At 47.9% G+C, this 17,587-nt stretch overlaps 1 long non-coding RNA gene across 2 annotated transcripts in view; it reads right to left on the reverse strand.

Moving 5' to 3' along the window:
* Window positions 1–13,058: 13,058 nt before the first annotated feature.
* LOC141964375 (uncharacterized) overlaps window positions 13,059–17,587 on the reverse strand; it is a 58,063-nt gene continuing 53,534 nt past the window's right edge. For both annotated transcript variants that reach the window (XR_012634312.1, XR_012634310.1), the window contains exons 5-6: window positions 14,030–14,201; window positions 13,059–13,480 (exon numbers count right to left, since the gene is read on the reverse strand). This is a non-coding gene — a long non-coding RNA (uncharacterized LOC141964375). The remainder of the gene's footprint in view (window positions 13,481–14,029; window positions 14,202–17,587) is intronic.

Genomic DNA, 17,587 nt, shown 5'->3' on the forward strand with positions numbered 1-17,587 from the left:
TCTCAGGGGCTGCTCCAGACCTGCTCCATGTTGGGCAGTAAGATTGTTTTATGGTGAAATGAAATTACTCTGCAATGGAGTTGGGGAGCAGACTAGTGTTTTCCAGCGTGTCTTCTCCGAGGGGTGCAGAGCTTCGCTTTAGATCCTCCAAAAATGGGAGTGAGCGGGCATTGTGTGAAAAGCGGAGCAGAAGCCACAGCGAGGGATGCCCTGGTGCCGCCAGTACCCAGGACCCCCTCATGCCAGCCCTGTCATCCCCAGGGGAACAGAGGGAAAAGCATCAAAGTCCCTAAAAGAGCTTCCAGCCCACCGAGTGCCCAGGCAGAAGATGCATCTGCCAGGTCCCCAGCGTGTTATTGTGCTGCTGAGCACTGGTAGGTGCCCCTGAAGGAAAGACCAGGCATTTTTCAAAATAGGGATGTTACAGTGGGGTTTGTTCCCAAAAGGTCCCCCCAACACCAGCAGCAGAAAAAACACCTTTGTGCCTCCTGACACTGATGTTCCCAAGTGCAACACTGATTTTGTGGCTGATGATTGCCTGGGAAAGCTGGAAGGGATATTGGCTGCCTTTTAAGGCAAGGGCAAAAATGGGTGATGGTGCCCTAAAAGATGAAAAACCTCCCCACTGTGAGGGCTGCGCCATATCGCAGGCCCTACCTTCCAAAGAAATTAGTGCGAGAAACACTGTGTAATGTAGCATTCACTGCAATGCAGGATTTAGTGCTAATTAGCTGGATAATTGAAAACATTTAAGAATTATCCCATTTGACAAATGGAGGAGTGGATTTTAAGCATCAAAATTTGCAGCGATAAAGAAATATTAATGACCTGGTACATCTTGATGTCCAGTGGAAGGGGATGTTTAATAGTTTCTCCTTATGGTTCAGTTGTTTATTTAAATTACTTGGAAGCTAAAACAGCAGCAGACATAACCACTACTGTTGGGAGGGGTGTTAATAATAAGTAGATTTTATTTAGCATTGCAGCAAAGGATTAAATGGAGTAAAATAAAGAAGGGAGGAGTTTTCTGAGTGTTCAGCGAGGCAGGTCCCATTGCTGAGATGTGGAGGAGAATCAGCAGAAATGTCCCAGAGCCCATATAGTCACACTAATCCAGGCAAATTAGCAGCACAGGTGTGAAAAAAAGGGAACCACTGCTTGTGGCAAAGGATGCTGGCAGGTCTCTAGTGATGGAGGGGGACTCTCTCAGCTGGAGTGGGAGATGCCGGTGGCACCCTGGCGTTTGCTGTCACCTCCTGGGATGTTTTCTGATTGGTCCTTGTGGTCGCGCCAGGGTGGCTCAAGAGCCTTGTGCTGTTCTGCTGCTGGTCCCCAACGGCGCTTGAAAGGGAGAAGCAGGTTTAGCTGACATGATGCCCAGCTGTGAGCCGCAGTACACTGATCCTTCCTTTAATGTACTACAACAGGGATGTAATTCAGCTGTAAATTAGACAGCATATATTGGAAATCTTGCCATTTTGTAAATCACATTTTAGAAGGTATTTTAGTTATATCTAAGCATCCGCTCACTGGCAGTATCAAAATGCTAATGGTACCTGTGTATGCTCTGCAGGAGCTCCTGACATAACTGCATTTCACATCTCCTTAGCATGGGTTCAGATAACTCCAGACGTGGGGTACACGTGGATCTTCCTGGCATCTGTTTTTGGCCAGTCCCATGGCTAGTGGGGTCAAATGGAAAAGCCACTTTTGAGTGAAGAGGCTTAGAGGAGAGCAGGATGCGGGCAAGCACAGGCACCGCTGCCCAGGTAGGTGGTGGAGCTGCCATCTCTTGAGAATTCCCCAATTTGGCTAGTTGAGGCCCTGGAAAAACCCATCCCTTTCCAAAGCCCTTTCAGCCTCAGTTACTGTATCTAGAGCTTGAAGGCAGTGACAGTCTGTCTCTGAGCATTTATGGGATGCCCCTCAGAGCCCCCCTCGGGCAGAGATGCTAAAAGCCCCCCAGCAAAGCCTGGAGGAGCCGGCTTGCCCCAGCCTGACTGACGCTGCAGTACGAAGGAGGGTAGGAAGAAAGCTTGAAAAAGTCACACCGAGGCTGCAATTTCCAAACCAGTGTGAAGGAACTGGATGCCTTTATGCCCTCCAGCTGAAACACTAGGTCTTGGCTGTTAATAGACTATGCTGTAAATGTAGCATTTCCTTTACCTAACCATGGACAATTAGGGGGAGGGACTTCTTAATAGCCAGGCAAAAACCTTTTGTCTGCAGTGGCCTTCTTCCCCATGGGTTGCTGGTGGAAAAGAGCAGTTTGTGGGCAACCTAAGACAATGTGGCCATAACAGCAGCAAAAGCAGAGGGAGAGGCAGCCTCGGATGAAGCTGAGACAGTAAACAGAGAAATAACAGTTCTGAAACATCCATAGTTTTCCTGGATTCATTTCCCTCCTTTCCCAGCATTTTGCTGAGCACTACAGGATTCAAGCCATTATTATTTTAAGAAGTTTTTTTGGCTTTTCTGCCTGCAAAAATAGTCATCACTTGTAAATTGAAGGCATCGCTGTCTTATCTGGTCTGCAGCCAGAGGGGCTGGAAGCAATAGAAGAAGTGTGAACTTTCTCCTTCATCTCAGAGAACATTAACTTCAAAGCCCAGCCGTAAACTTTCAGATGTAATGACTATTTGTCCAAAGGAGAAACACATCAGCTTGATCAATGACTGAAAGGTATAAAACACAGAGATTACATTTGCTAAACACTTGTGAAAAGTACATGGTTATACTTGGGTACGTGGGGGGGTAGTTGATTACTGAATTATTTGGGCAGGCAGACCTTAGGGGCAGAATCAAAGGCTGTCGTGGTTTGTTGTAGGTCCAGCATCGAGTGGTTTCTGTCCCTAAGGAGGCTGGGCTGCCATGTCAGAGCTTGCCCCAGCATGCCGTTGGGTGCAGACCTTTGTCACTGAGTGGGGACCTTGTGGCTGTGTTGGCAGCTGCACGACCCCAACACTTTTCCTAATAAACTGTGGGAAAAAACTTATCTTTCAGCTGCTCAGGCAAAGTGTTTGAGTCTCACCAGCACTTTCTCTTGTGTCCTCACTCAAGCTGTGTGAGCGCCGACCAGAGGAAAAGCCACCCTGGGCAGAGCTGCCTCAACCCCTGAGCATTGCTGAGCTCCAGGGCGCTGGGTCCCTGGGCACCAAGCCCAGGCAGCCCGGGAGTACTAACAGCCGGGCAGGCAAGCTCAGAGACTTCAGACAATTTTGTTAAGATTCCTCACATCTCTACTTCTTTTTTTTTTTTTTAAGAAAAAACCCCTTTCCATTCTTCCATTGAAAATTCCCTGGAAAAAAAGAGAGTAAGGATGTATTTTTGTTTCCATGGTTTGCATACAAGGAATCTGGAGGGAAGAAAATTTATATTATGTGACTTTTTTCCTAAGGTATCTACCGCACATGCGCTTCCTGAGAACATCTCTTGTCCCCTCAGCCATTAGGGCTCACATGAGGAGCCCAGACCCCGTCCTCTTCCTGTGTGGTGAGTGCATGGTCCGTGTCCATGGCACACAGCGCTTGGGGAGATCACTTGGGGAGTGTAGGATTAATCAACTGTTTGGTGAAAGCATTTTTAAAAAGAAGTAATTGGGAGAACTTGCTGCTAGGCACTGGCTCCTGCTTTCTGGGGCTCTGGGGCTGGGGATGTGGTCCAGATCTTTGTGATTCCTGCCTGAGGATGAAGAGAAGAAAGTGCTGGTGTATGAAGAGATATTCTGAAAGGTCTGTAACATCTTCTGCCAACATCTTTTTTGAATCAGCCCTGCGTGAACAAGCAAGAGCCCAGGAGAACCGTGTCATCCTTGCAGGAGATCCAGGCTCACTGGGGTGCAGCTCTGCATGGGATGAGGGATGGAGGGCTGCCACCACCAAGGGAGCATCACCTTGCTTTCCCTCTGCCCTGACTTGGCCTGTGCCCTCATCCCTTTGTGGGGTATTGAAATACCTCTATAGGGAACCAAAGAGCAAAACTGAGCCCTCCTTAATCACCATACATGCTTAGGTCCCCAAATCCCTAACGCCAAAGAACACCTTTGGCAAAAAGACAAGAATCAAAGGCAGAAACTCCCCTCCTTACACCAGTTTGCATCTCCCAAAATGTGGTGTTGACAGGCAGCCTGCTAGCAGCAGGACCACAAGCCAGCTGGGCAGCAGGAGGCACTGACAGGAGAGGCAGCACTGCCCCGCTGCAGTGTGCTGAAGGGTGATGGCACTGGCATGTCGCAGGAGGCAGGCAGAAAGCAAGAGAAACAGGTAATCATATGAAAAGATTAGCCAATTTAGTATGTCTTGCTCCTCAGTCTTTGGTACACCTTCTTTGCTCCATTCAGTGTCATGGCCATGGGTGTCCTCTGCAGGGGGGTTTTTGGAGTAGATGGAACTGGACGTGCTCTGACCTCCAGGAGGTGAGTTACCAAGTGGCCCTCTCCCCCTTTGACATCCCAAACTGAATTCCTCCCGGCACTCTGGGGAACAAGCTTCAGTGACAGTCACAAAGGGCTGGAGCTGGGGGTGGCAGTGGGGTTGAGATGGCATACTGGAAATGTAAAGCACAACCACATGCTGAATCCATCTGGTCACCCTCCTCCTCATGGCACATCACCTTCTCCCCCCAATTACGCCCCTTGGTCCCAGTGGAGACCTCAGGGACAAGGACAGCTAACGGAGGGCAGTGGTGAGGAAAGAGGAGCAACAGGGGGGACAGATAAGTTATTTCTTTTAAGGGACACCTGACTTTACCCAGATAAAACCAGTGCAATGCCAGCAGATCCCATGTTCAAAAGATGCCCCAAGAGTGTTGCTGGAGCACAGTGCTCATTTTCCCCTGTAAGGATGCTGTTTGAGTGAGGGCAGCTGGCTGCTTGGCTCCTTTCCCCCTGTAAAGCTGTACCTGTGCTTTGTAGGTGTGTTGTGTATTTAATTCTGGTCTTTGCAATGGGATCCACTATAGCAATCCCCTTCCTGTGCATGCAGCCCATTTTCTATCTCCACCGGATCAGGTCCTGGGCTTCAAAGCACACGGCGAGCAGTGTCCCGTTTTATTACACGGTCATAAAGCAATGGCCCTTCTCTGGTTCCGTATACATAATAAATAGTAGTTATATTTGTAAATGGAGGCCTGCCAGAGACTTTAAGTAGAAGATGTGAGATTTACTCTGAAAAAGGAAGAAGAAAACAAGAATCCTGACAGCTTTCTACCTGGCTGTGCAGCTGCACTGAGAAAGGTGCCCTGCAGATCAAAGAGAACCCACTCCTGTTCTCCCCAGGTGCCGCAGCGCTTTGCCTGTTAGACCAGATATTAGTTATCAGGCAGCAATGCTATGGACAGCTCAAATGTGCACTTTGCTCTTCAGATGCTTTGAAAGCCAGAAGGATGCCAGGTTAGATTTAGAGAAGCACATATGGATGCGTTGCCTTCTCCAGCCTTGCACTGTTCCTTAAAATCCTCTGTTGCTCTGGATGAAGACAGACAGCACAGCTGTGGACAATCACAGCTGTAGAAGCATAATTGCAATTGCTGTCTGAGAGCTGCTTAGTGCTTCTGATAATCCTTGAGACCTGCAGTGAGTGACTACAGTACAAAAGGAGAGTATTTGGGGGCAGGGATACAGTATAAGAGCAACTCTGCAGAAGGACTGGAAAAAAATGCCTCTAACCTTTCAGTGTTTACATTTCACTGAAGGAAAAGAGGCACAAGCACAAGTCCAGACTGAAGCCCAGATTTCCCCACTCTGGGATTTCAATCACTTGGAAAGCATCTCTGAGGCAAAGTCCTATACAATGGCCTATCCTAAAGGCTGAGATGCCACCATAGCTCAGCTCTCAGCCTAGTCACTGGATAGAATTGCACCACCAGTCCACTGACAGCATATCCCACCAGTTCATATGTTTAAAGGGGTGTTCAGCTCCTGGGGAGGTAACAGGAAGGTGACGGCAGTGAAGTCTCATGTCAGTGTCGGGAACAACTGTGTTTCAGCAAAACCTCCCTCTAAACCCCATACACTGTGTAACAGATGGCACATCTGTTTCTATTTCCACTATGATCTCACTAATCACTTTTTAAGAATCTAGCATTCAGGGTTAATCAACATGAGCTGAATTATAGTAAAGGTTCCTACAGCAATGGAAAAATCCCATGCAACTCTCTTTCCCCAAGTTATCCTCTTGGATAGCAGGGTTTATCCTCTGCCCAAAGCCCTGTGATCCCTGCAAAGCCAGGGCCTCTTTCCAAAGAGCTTCTGCCTCTTCTAAGTCTTTGTCTATTTGACAAGGCAGATCTGCCAATAGTTGATTTTTCTGTTCAGCAGTTAAACAGTCATGATATAGGTGAACAAACATGTTACAGGTCAACCCCAAAACCCTCACAGGAATGAAAAGGTGGATTCCCAAGGAGATCTTGTCTTCAGGTGCAAGGCTGATGAAGAAAAGCTATCATTCACTGTAATCCACTGCCTAAAACATCAAAGGCTCAAAGCACCTAAGATGCAAGTTCAAGACCCTTCTGTTTCTCATACAGAAAAAGATTTGAAAAAAGGTTTCCTAGAAGCAGCATCACACTGGGTGTGCCAGGCAGCACTGGGGCCACATTGGAGCTGGAGCGCAGCAAGGCAGGAGACTGGCTTAGCCTAATGGTGCCTATGCTGCTCAGTAAAAGCAGGCCAGGACAGTGTGGCAATGCTGGGCTCACAGACACTGCAACTACAGCTTGTCCCTGCAGAGAAAATTTGTCTTGCAAACAGCTACTTGGAGTGATCCAAATCCGAGCCTGAGAGTTAGCGGAGAGTCCAGTGGAGAATGAGCAGAAGCCCAGGGCTGGAGTCCATCCCCTCTTTGCTGGAGATGTAGACATGCCCATCAGATGTACCTACACTGTCAGAAACAACTTTCCAGATGACTCACGGGGCCTCATCCTTGATCGTCCCCATTGTGTCAGTTAGCACATGCCCATGTTCTCCTCTAGAGTTGGACAAGTAGCTCCCTCCAACCCTCAAGAAGCACTACTCTGGGTACAGCTACTCCCTTCCCTCCTCCAGCATGGTCCCTCCAGCCTTTCCATCCTTCAGCTCTCCTGAACACTCTCATGCCTCGGTCTAGGGCATGCAACACACCCTGACTGCTTTACACTATGGAAACCCAACACTAGTGAGCTACAGTGTCGTCTTCATTATCCTGGGCATTTTGAGCTGAGATGAAAAAAAAAAACAACCAAACCCTACAAAAATACTAGGTCTCTCTTGGGTCCATAGGCACAACATGCAGGGACAAGCTGAGCTGTAGTCAAGTGCCATGTCATGCAGCCAAGGCCAACCTACTTTACATGGGCTGGCCCTGAGCAGAGTGGACACAACCACTCTCAACCACTACCTCCTGGCTCCCAGCTCTCTGGGGCAGGCAGTGTGGCCTTGTAGATATGCTGCTCTATCTGATACAATAAACAACGTAAATAAATAATTTATACCACATTATACCCTGAGCAGGAGGATTAGGAGAGCCCTGTTGCAGGCTGACCCACAGCCTGTGGTTTGGTCGCAATCTTAAGGTGTAGCACATGTCAGGTAAATCCTCACTCCCGTTGAGGTAGAAAGGGCCTTCAAACATCTCTCCCCAGTGTTACTTGTCTGGATTTTCTTGTGATATCAGCTTCAAAAAAAGTCAAAAAACATCTCTTCAGAAATATCAAAGCAAGACATTTTGATCTTTCTAATTTTATAGGTTAAATCTGATTAATGGATTGCACTCCTATTGGCAGATAGTTCTGATCAACAAGAAATTGTGTTTTTCAACTGTTCTTCAGAAATCCTTGGCTCTACTTGGACCCCCCCTCCCACTGCCACAGGAGAGGGCAGAGAGGTTGTAGGTAATGCTTCTTGTACGGATCAGCTCTGCTCTGGCTCTAATGTAGCCACCAGCTGGTCTCACCCTCTGCCAGCTCTTCTGCTTGGACACACTGAGGTTCTTCAGTACTCTCCATCTCTTGCTGTGGGCAGCTTCTTCCTCAGCCGCATCTCTCCCGCTGCCATGTAAATATTTGGTTATGTAATTTAATTTCCATATTGAGGATTTTTAGCTGTTATTGGTGTTTCTATGTCCTTGCTTTCAGGACACAAATCTTTATGATCCCATCAGGTTATACCACCTATTGTCTGTTATATTTTAAACACCTTCTTAGGAACAGGTACAAACACAGCAATGATAATTTTTGTTATCAGGACATGACAGTGGGCCTCCATGGGTGGCTTGACTGAGAATGGCCACATGTCCTCTGAGGACACACTACTTGGCCCTGATTATTTGCTGCATCCATCACCATATGCACCAGCATCAGTCAGCAGGGTCCCACAAAGCCCACTGGAGCCATTACAGGCCATTAAAATGGCAGCCTTGGCACTTGCAGGGCTAGCACTGCCTGCAGGGTATGAAAGACATGCATTCCTGGTTGTGGTCCTTTTAAAGCTGACTTGTTTTAAGAGGAATTTCACTGTGCGCAGCTGGCAGTGGCAGCCAGCAGACATGACAGTGTCCGGGCTCCACTTTGAGATCTTCAAGAGTCTCTGGGGCTGCTGAGGGACTCCTGGAGCCCTTTGGGGACCACCTGGGTGATGCTGTGGTTGAGGATGCTGCAGCCTCCAATGGGGCTTGGCCAGCCCCTGCCGTGCCAGCAGCCTCGGCCCAGGTTGAGCTCCTGAAGGAAGGTAAAGGTCTACAAAGTTGGGGCTGAGGGACACTGGGGACCTCCCGCCAGGGTCAGGGGATGCTTGGCTGTCCCAGCCCCTCAGCAGAACCTGGAGGATCTGGCAAGTGGTAGCAGTGGGAGATTCCCTGCTGCAGGGGAGAGAGGCCCCCATCTGCTGACCCAGTCTGGCATCTAAGGATGTTTGCTGCTTGCTGAGGCTCTGGTTTTGCTTTTCCATGAGGCCACCAATGAAATGGCCAGGGGAGACCTGGAGTACATCAAGCATAGCTACATGTCTCAGGGGGTGAGTGCCAAGGCCGTAGGGTCCCTGCTGTTTTTCTCCTCAATGCTGCTGTTGATGGGGAAGGGCTTCAGGAGGAGTGGATGGATCCTATGGTGCAACTACTGGTTGTGCAGCTGCTGTTAACAAGGATTTTGTTTTTATTACTGTGGGAGTCTCTTTGAGGATTGAGGACTACTGGGAAGGGATGGGATCCATCTCACCAAAAGGGACAAAAGTGGGCCAGCAGACTGGCCAACCTGCTGGGGAATAACTTCAACATAGGAACAATGGGGGAGGGAGTTGGCAACCCACCATCATGTGAGGAAGTGCTGGACCAGGTTGGCAAGGAAAGGGTTCAGTGTGATGCGGACAGGAGACACATCATAATCAACAAAACAGGGGTGAAGGGGGTAAGCCTCAAGGCTACCTACATAGATGAGGAAGTCCCTATGGGAGAACTTCATGGTGGAAACTCTCATACTTATTCTGGGAAATCAGTACGACTGGGTGCCTCTCTGAAGTGCCTGTACACTAATGCGCGTGGCATGGGGAACAAATAGGAGAAATTAGAGGTCTATGTGCCATTGCAGGGATATAGTCTCATTGCGATCATGAGTTGTGGCAGAACAGCTCCCTGCTATGGATGTTGCCAGGAATGGACACAGGCTCTACAGCAAGGAGAGGCTGGCTAGACAAAGTGGGGGATTCCCTTGATTTGAGGGAACAGCAGGAATGCATGGACCTCTGCCTTGGATGGATGAGGAGCCAGCTGAGAGCTTACGGGTCAGGATAAGTGGACAAACAAACATGGGTGACGTTGTGGATGTCTGCTGTAGACCATCTGATCAGGAAGAAGTAGTTGAGGTCTTCTTGAGGCAACTGGAGGAAGTCTCATGTTTGCAGGCCAATGAGGACGTTGGAGACTTCAACCATCCCAATATCTGCTGGAAGGGCAACACACGAAGGCACAAGCAATCCAGGAGGTCTCTGGAGTACACTGATGATAACTTTCTGACAGGAGTGACTGAAGAGGCAACAAGGGGAGACAATTTGTTGGACCTCAGAATCACAAACAAGGAAGAAATGGTCAGGGATGTGAAGGCTGGGGTGGCTTTGGCTGCAGTGACCATGACATTGTGGAGTTTAGGATCATGAGAGGAGGGAGTATGGCAAAGAGCAGGATCACAACCCTAGATTTCAGGAGACTTTAACCTTTTCAGACTGCTGCTTGGAAGAATCCCATGGGATACAGTCCTGGAAAGCAGAAAGGTCCAGGGAAGCTGGTTGATTTTCAGAGATCACCTTCTACCAGCTCAAAAATGGTCTATGCCCAGATACAAGACATCAAACCAAGGCAGCAGGAGGCCTGCATGGATGAGCAAGGTAGTCCTGGCAGATCTCAAACACAAAAAACCCAAGGGTGGAATCAGAGTCAAGTAACCCTAGGAATATTATAAAGACACTGTTGGAGTGTGCAGGGATGGAGTTAGGAAAGCCAAAGCCCACCTGGAGTTGAATCTGGTGAGGGACATGGAGGGCTTCTATGGCTAGAAAATGTGGGACTGCTGCTGGATGGGGAAGAGGGGACCTGGTCATGCAGAACATGGAGAAGGCTTAGTGAGGAGAAGGTGGTGACTGGGAGAAGTAATTTTGTTTTTATGAAAGGGAATCCATGCTTAATCAACTCCACAACCTTCTATGATGAGATGACCAGCTTAGTGGATGAGGGAATAGCAGTGGATGTTGTTTACTCAACTTTAGCAAGGCTTTTGACACTATCTCCCATCTGCATAAGTAAAATGATGAAGTATGGGCTAGACATGTGGACAGTGAGGTGTGTGGAAAACTGGCTGAACTGCCAGGCTCAAAGGGTGGTGACCAATGGCATGAAGTCCAGCTGGAGGCCAGGCACTGGTGGAGAACCCCAGGGTCAATAATCGGTCCAATACTTTTTAACATTCTCATTAATGACCTGGATGATGGGATAGACTGCACCCTCAGCAAGTTTGCAGAGGAGGAGGGAAGTAGGGGTTGATGCACCAGTTACCTGTGTCATGATTCAGGGGGACCTCAGCTGGCTGGAGAAAAGGGATGACATCAATCTCATCAAGTTCAGTGAAGGGAAAACTCCTGCCCCTTGGAAGAAACAACCCCATGCAGCAGTCCACACTGGGAGCTGACCAGGCTGACAAGCAGCTTTGCAGAGAAGACCTGGGGCTCCTGGTGGACAAGCTGTCCGTGAGCCAGCAATATGTCCTTGTGGTAAAGCAGGCCAACAGCCTCCTCAGCTGCGTTAGGAAGTCACTAGCAGGTCAAGGGAGGTGATCCTGCCTATCTGCTCAACACTGGTGGTGCTGTGTCCAGGTCTGGGCTCCCCAGTACAACAGAGACATGGACATACTGGAGTGAGTCCTTCAAAGATGCTTAAGTGACTGGGGCAACTGAATGAGGAAAGGCTCAGCACACTGAGGTTGTTGACCCTTGAGAAAAGAAGGTTCAGGGAGGATCTTAACTATGTGTTGAAGTACCTGATGTTGGGAGAGAGTAAAGAAGATGGAGCTAGGCTCTTCTCAGCAGTGCCTAGTGACATGACAAGAGGCAGTGAGCACAAACTGAAATACTTTTTTACTGTGAGGGTGGTTGATCAACAGAAGAGGTTGCCCAGAGAGGTTATGAAGTCTCCTTCCTTGGAGATACTCAAAACCTCACTAGACATGGTCCTGGTCAACCAGCTTTGGCTGACCCTACCTGAGCAGGGGGCTTGGCCCAGGCAATCTCCAGAGGTCCCTTCCAACCTCAACCATGTTGTGATTCTTTGAGTTTCATTTTAAATCTCCAGCAGAAAGCACAGTTATTTTCCAGTATTCCATCAATTCTCACCTCAGTACAGGAAATCTGGCTTTCAAGCCCAACAGCACATTGAACCTTTACCAAACCTGTGAGCCTAGAGTTTCAGGAGAGCTTTACATAACGAACAAAGGAGGTACAAAAGGTGCCATGCAAGTCAGATGTTTCTACTACAACCATACCATCAGAAGTTTCTCAACCAAAAGCATTTGCTGTCAGGACAGAGTGGAGCCAAGTCAGCCTGATTCAGGTTTTTAGAGTCAATTTTGTAGTGTCAGAAGGAGTTACTTAGTGCCACCCAGTGTTGGCAGCTAGAAAAAGGAAGGTTTAAATATGGTTACAACTGGGTGTAGCCCAGTGAAATGGGAAAAATATCCCTACTCTTGCTTTCTGTATCAGGAGTGAGTAATTCCACAGAAGCTGTGCAGCATCGAGGTCCAGGAGACAGCTGTCCTGCAGCTGAAATGTGGCTTATCCGTCTTAAAAAAAAATCTTCCACCTTTTATATTCACTTTTCCAAGAAGATAATCAGTTTAAGAGGTAGATGGCCTCTTTTGTTACAAGACTCACTCCTCTAGTCTGATATCAGTCTAAAAAGCCGTGCTGACTTTTCTGGTTAGTTGTTCAGAAATTTAGACAAGAAGCAACTATGCAAGAGGTGTCTCTTTCCTAGGATAAATAGAGTACAGTTAAAACATTATCTTTTTCCCTCTTTATCTCAGATGTTGCATGTGACCTGCCTTTTCCTTGAAGTCTTCCAAATTACATGGGATCTCACATATATCAGACATGGAAATAAACACTCTCCCAGTTATGATCTTTGGATGATTGAATAATTGCTCTTACACTTTTGTCCTTCAAAGGATTATACAAAGCTGGTTAAGTGTCACAGTGCCATTTATCAGACAAGGAAAGAGAGGTGCTGAGCAGGCATTGTCCTCCCCATTGCAGCAGAGAGCTGGGACCTGGCCAGGAGGGGATGGATGAGACCCAGAGCCCAGAACTCAAGTGAGAAAGAGAGGAAGGGGAAAACAAGGCACTGAGATGACTCAAACCTGCCAGTCACTGGTGGTTGAGTGGATCCCAGGGTTGTGGTTTCACCTGTAGTGGCCATGGCAGAGAAATCCTCCTTCTAGGATTCTGGGGTCCTTTACTCTGCCCTGAACGTCTTGTTGCCCAGAGAAAAAAGAAAACAACAGCAATCTGAGTGGTTCTCTGCTGTTTTTTTATTTCAGCCCTTAGAAGACAGAGGTTCAAGGAGAGACTGACACAGGAGTTTATCTCACACTGATACAACAAAAACCAACAGCAAAATGAAGGGTGGTTGCGCTCTGAAGCAACCTCCCCTCCATGAGGTGCCACGCTGGTTATCCATGTTTCTGGGTGGGAGTAATCCCTACTGGCATTTTTACTTTTTTCTCTCACCCATGGAGCCATCTCCCAGTCACACAGCCAATTCCTTGGATTTATGCCTGCTGAAAACAAGCTTCCTTTCTCACTTACCTTTCACCGAGCACTGGGAAATAGGCCAGGCAGTGCGGCCGCAGGTCACGTGCTGAAAACTCCTCTTCTGTGGGGCCAACACACTCAGGGTGGTTTTTTCTTCTCTTCCACAAGGTCCCACAAGGTTCCTGGAGGACCTGGGAGCTGGGCTGGCTCTGCTGGCTCCTGTAGGAAGACCTCTACAGTCATTAATTACATCTGCATGTCTCACTAGGGCCCCGCATGTCCTAGGTGCTCTCCACAGCTATGAGATTCCCTGTCCTCCTCCGACAGAGCTCACAGTTTAAAACCCAAGGTGGAAAATCACTAATTCCTGGGACGACTGCTCAGATGTGCCTCAGGAATTCATGAAAAAGAGAATTTTCCTGAAGAAGGGCCACAGGACACAGTGTATACAGAGAGTTGGGCGGAGGAAGGAGACCAGACAAATACAGCATTCATGGAAATATATCCGTGTGCATCCCCTGAGTTAGGAAGGTTTACAATGACAGACAGTCCCTGCTCCAGAGGTTTTACAGTCCCAGTGATCAGGATGAAATAGCAGGAAGGGGAAAGGCAGAAGCAGGAGACCTGGGGGTCCCTACGTTACATAGAGCAATTCTGCTCAGTTCACAGGTCTGAGGCATTTTTAAGCCTATAAATAAACTGGGAACGTTAATGATGCCATTAATCTCCATTGGCTGCCATCCCAGCTATTTTCAGTGGCGAGGTTACCTTGCCTCTCCCAGCAAAAGTAGGTCTCGAGGGGAGGGTTGGGCGAGCAGTGAGGACGGATGCCGTGTGCCCGAGGCCTGGGGCCACCGCCCTCGGCGGGAGGACACTGCTGCTGTCCTTGGCAGCGCATCAGGAGGAGGTGTCCCCAGCACTAACCCTCCTGGCTCCCTGCCTGGAGGGAAACACACAAAAACAGTCATCAGGTAATAAATGACAGGAAAAAGTGCTCCCAGCTGCAGAGGGAAGTGCATGCCTGCTCCTGCCTGCAGCCCCTGCAGCGGAGACCCTGTCCTCATCTCCTGCAAGGAGATAACCCTGATGGAGACCCTCTGCTCCTCTGGGCCTCCTGGGAGCCTGCTCCCTCACCTCTGCCTTTCCAAGGACAGAAAGTGGCAGGGCTCATAGGTACAGGAAAGGGGGGAGCATAGGAGGGGACAGGCCAGGGGGCCCCAGAACACTAGCCTAGGGCAGGGAGCGGCTGGGGTGCAGGTCTCTGGGGAGAACAAGGTCTAACCTGAGAAAGCTTCTTGCCAATCACTCACACCAATAGTCAGTGCTTCCCTCATAGTCAGAGAGAAAAGATGTCCCTTTCCTTTCTATCCAGGGAGAGCAGGAATGTCATAAATTCAGATGGTAAAAGGTTCTTTTCCTCCTTCCCACAAACACCAGGGGAAAAAATAAAGAGGTGGATACATGTTGCTTTTCCATTCTTGTATAAAGCTGGTTTGAGGCAGATCAATATATAGGTGCCCCAACGCATCCTTGCATTGTCACATATCGTATGACACAAGAAAAGCTCTTCTCTCTGCTCTTTGCTAAGGTCTCACTGTGGGATCCCCTGAGGAGACCAACCCCAGATCCACATCTGCCAGGGACGAGAGTGGCCCAACATCTGCCCTCAGTGCTCACACTGTCCCCAGAACTGATTTGGCTGTAGATGGTATGGTCCCAAGGTTCATCTTACCAGTGTACCTTGCTTTTGCTTATTTTGTTATTTCTGTTAAAATATGCCAGGAAAAACGAATTCCTAAAAGAAAATTAAGGTCAAATTTACTGGAAATAGATGTCTTTGAAAACCAAGTCTGCACGCTGCTTTCCTTTGACCTGCCTGCTCAAATTTCCAAGATGGTCAGATACTACCACATGTGGTTAGAGAAATGAATGCTCCTGTACCACCAGATAATAACGCTGGCCAAGCTTTTCTTTTATCTTCCGCAACAAGCTCAAGAAGTTGAGACATTCGTATCACAAAAGAGTTGTTCACACTCTGGTCCCAAGTGACATTTGGCTACTGTAGCTGTTAGAACTTACTCTCCTGAAGCATTCAGTGGCACTGGACTCAGTTTCCCTATCTTCTCAGAAAGCACACACTGGTTTTTGTTCTTTGTGTTACTCAGTGTTGTTTCCCAAATTCTTAATACCTATAGTGGTCTGGATGCCACTTCCTTATAACATATCAGCTAGGAAAAATTAAGAGAAATTTGGGTGGTTTTCTCACCATAACAATGACATTTTGGGGCCAATTTCTCTGTGGAAGATCCAGCCCTCTTGACATGGCTTGCAGCTCACAAATAATGCAACTTGTTCTCCCTCAGGAACTGCTATGAAACACATTTAATTTACTTGGGATTTGTTGTTTTGCCTCAATTATATCCAGTGGATGATCTGAAAGCACTGTTAATACTATAGCTTCCACGCTGCAACTGCTCTCTACTCTCTTTTAGGGGTCATGCAGAATATGACCATTTGAAGGTCTCTGGAGGCCTGGGAAGCAAGTGCATGGCATAAGGAGGCAAGGTTTGGTGCTGCATATAGACAAGCAGAGACAAATGGATCCCTCACTGTGCATTGGATCTGTGAAGGGGAGCTATGGACTCAAATGCTGATGGCAAGATCTGAGACACCAACCCCAGTGATATCCTACTATACAGTGGAGAAGAAGTTTTCCCCTCCTTAATGAACTTCCATAGTGTTAAGCCATTTTTTCAATGCCTTTGCAAAGACTCCTTTTTGGTCCCTACTGCCCATAACTGGAACTCTAGGGAGCCTCTCAGCCCCACCGTTCACTCAGGACACTGCCCTTTTGGATGTGCTAATGCAGTGCAGCAGGGAGCAGGCACTACAACAATTCTTTGTCTCCACAGAGGTGTCTGTGTGTCACATCTCCAGCAGCTTTGGCAGACTCGGTGCAGTTATTATTAACTCCTAATAGCTACTTGCCGACTTTGCTGGGTGGTTGCCAGGATGGGAATTTTCTTTATCAGTGGAATTTCATCAGTTGGGTTTGCTTGCCATGCATCAGTTTGTTACATTTAGAGATATAGCCATCTAAATTCTATTGGTATAAACTGAAGCAACATCAATCTCAGTAGAGAACTGTGGAAAAAAAGCCCCTCAAAATCACTGTTTTACTCCTAGTATTCTGTGTCTGGAGAAACAGCATGTTCAACAAGAAACCAGCTTGCAATTGCAATCTGGCACAAGACACACAGAGATACTCCAGACAGACTTAACATTCACCTTGACAAAGTAATCAACTTGTCAAGTAAAGGAAGTCATTGTGGCCAGAGTGGTGATGGAAGGTAACTAATACTCTCCATCTGCAGCATCAGGCAATTAAGGATTTAAAATATTACGAGAGGAGAGCTGAAACGTTAGAGAAGAAAACATATATACAGAAGTGGAGACATTAGCAACATGTAAAGGCCAGAAAAATGGGAAAAAAAATGCCAGAAATGTTTCATATTCAAATGAATAACAGCCTCAAATGAAGTGGTTAAAGCTTGTTGCATATGGTAAAAATACAGGCTAAGCCAAGCAAATGGTCTCAGGCTAGTAGCACAGAAGATATTATCTCCCTAGAGCAAAAAAGGCATCTGTTTATTTATCTTGGTTATGAAAATGTCCTTGTCAGATGTTAACCATGTTGAGCTCTTTCTGGGCAGGTCACTTCCTCCCAGCTGCAGAAGTGACTGGTAAACCAACACATGATGCATCTACCCATCCTGAGCAGTCATCCCTGCTCTTCCCAGGAGTGCTAAGCTCCCCAAGCGGTCTCAGAAATTCCAGCCCTTCCTCAGCCTGGAAAATCCTGCTACAGGAAAATGTGGCTGCTAGTAGTAGCAACACTGGAAGCCTGTGCTCCTGTGAAGCCTCACCTGTACGGAATCACTCTGCGGGGACAGGGTTACATGAAAAAGTGCCTTTAATGGCAATACTGGCTAAAATAATTCCTTCCTGCTGACCCCGCTGCTCATTCACCCCAGAGCATGGTTCCTGCTGGCACAGCCCTTCCTGGCAACAAGAGGGGAGTGCTGAGAACTGGGGCCCAGACCAGTCTTACATAAAATCCAGCAAAAACTTGTTGCTGCTTAGAAAAACCCACCAAGCAAAGAAAAAAACCTAACTCTGGGAGTTCCCTGCTTAGCACACTGATGAAGAGGTGATGCACTGCAGCTCAGAGGTAGGAGGAAGCAGCTAGAGCAGCAATGGGCATTGCTGCCAAAGGTTAGTCTCAAACTATGTCCACTGTTTCCACATTTCCAGAAGGAAAGAGCG

Source organism: Athene noctua, chromosome 1, assembly GCF_965140245.1.
Source record: "Athene noctua chromosome 1, bAthNoc1.hap1.1, whole genome shotgun sequence".
Taxonomy (NCBI): Eukaryota; Metazoa; Chordata; class Aves; order Strigiformes; family Strigidae; genus Athene; species Athene noctua.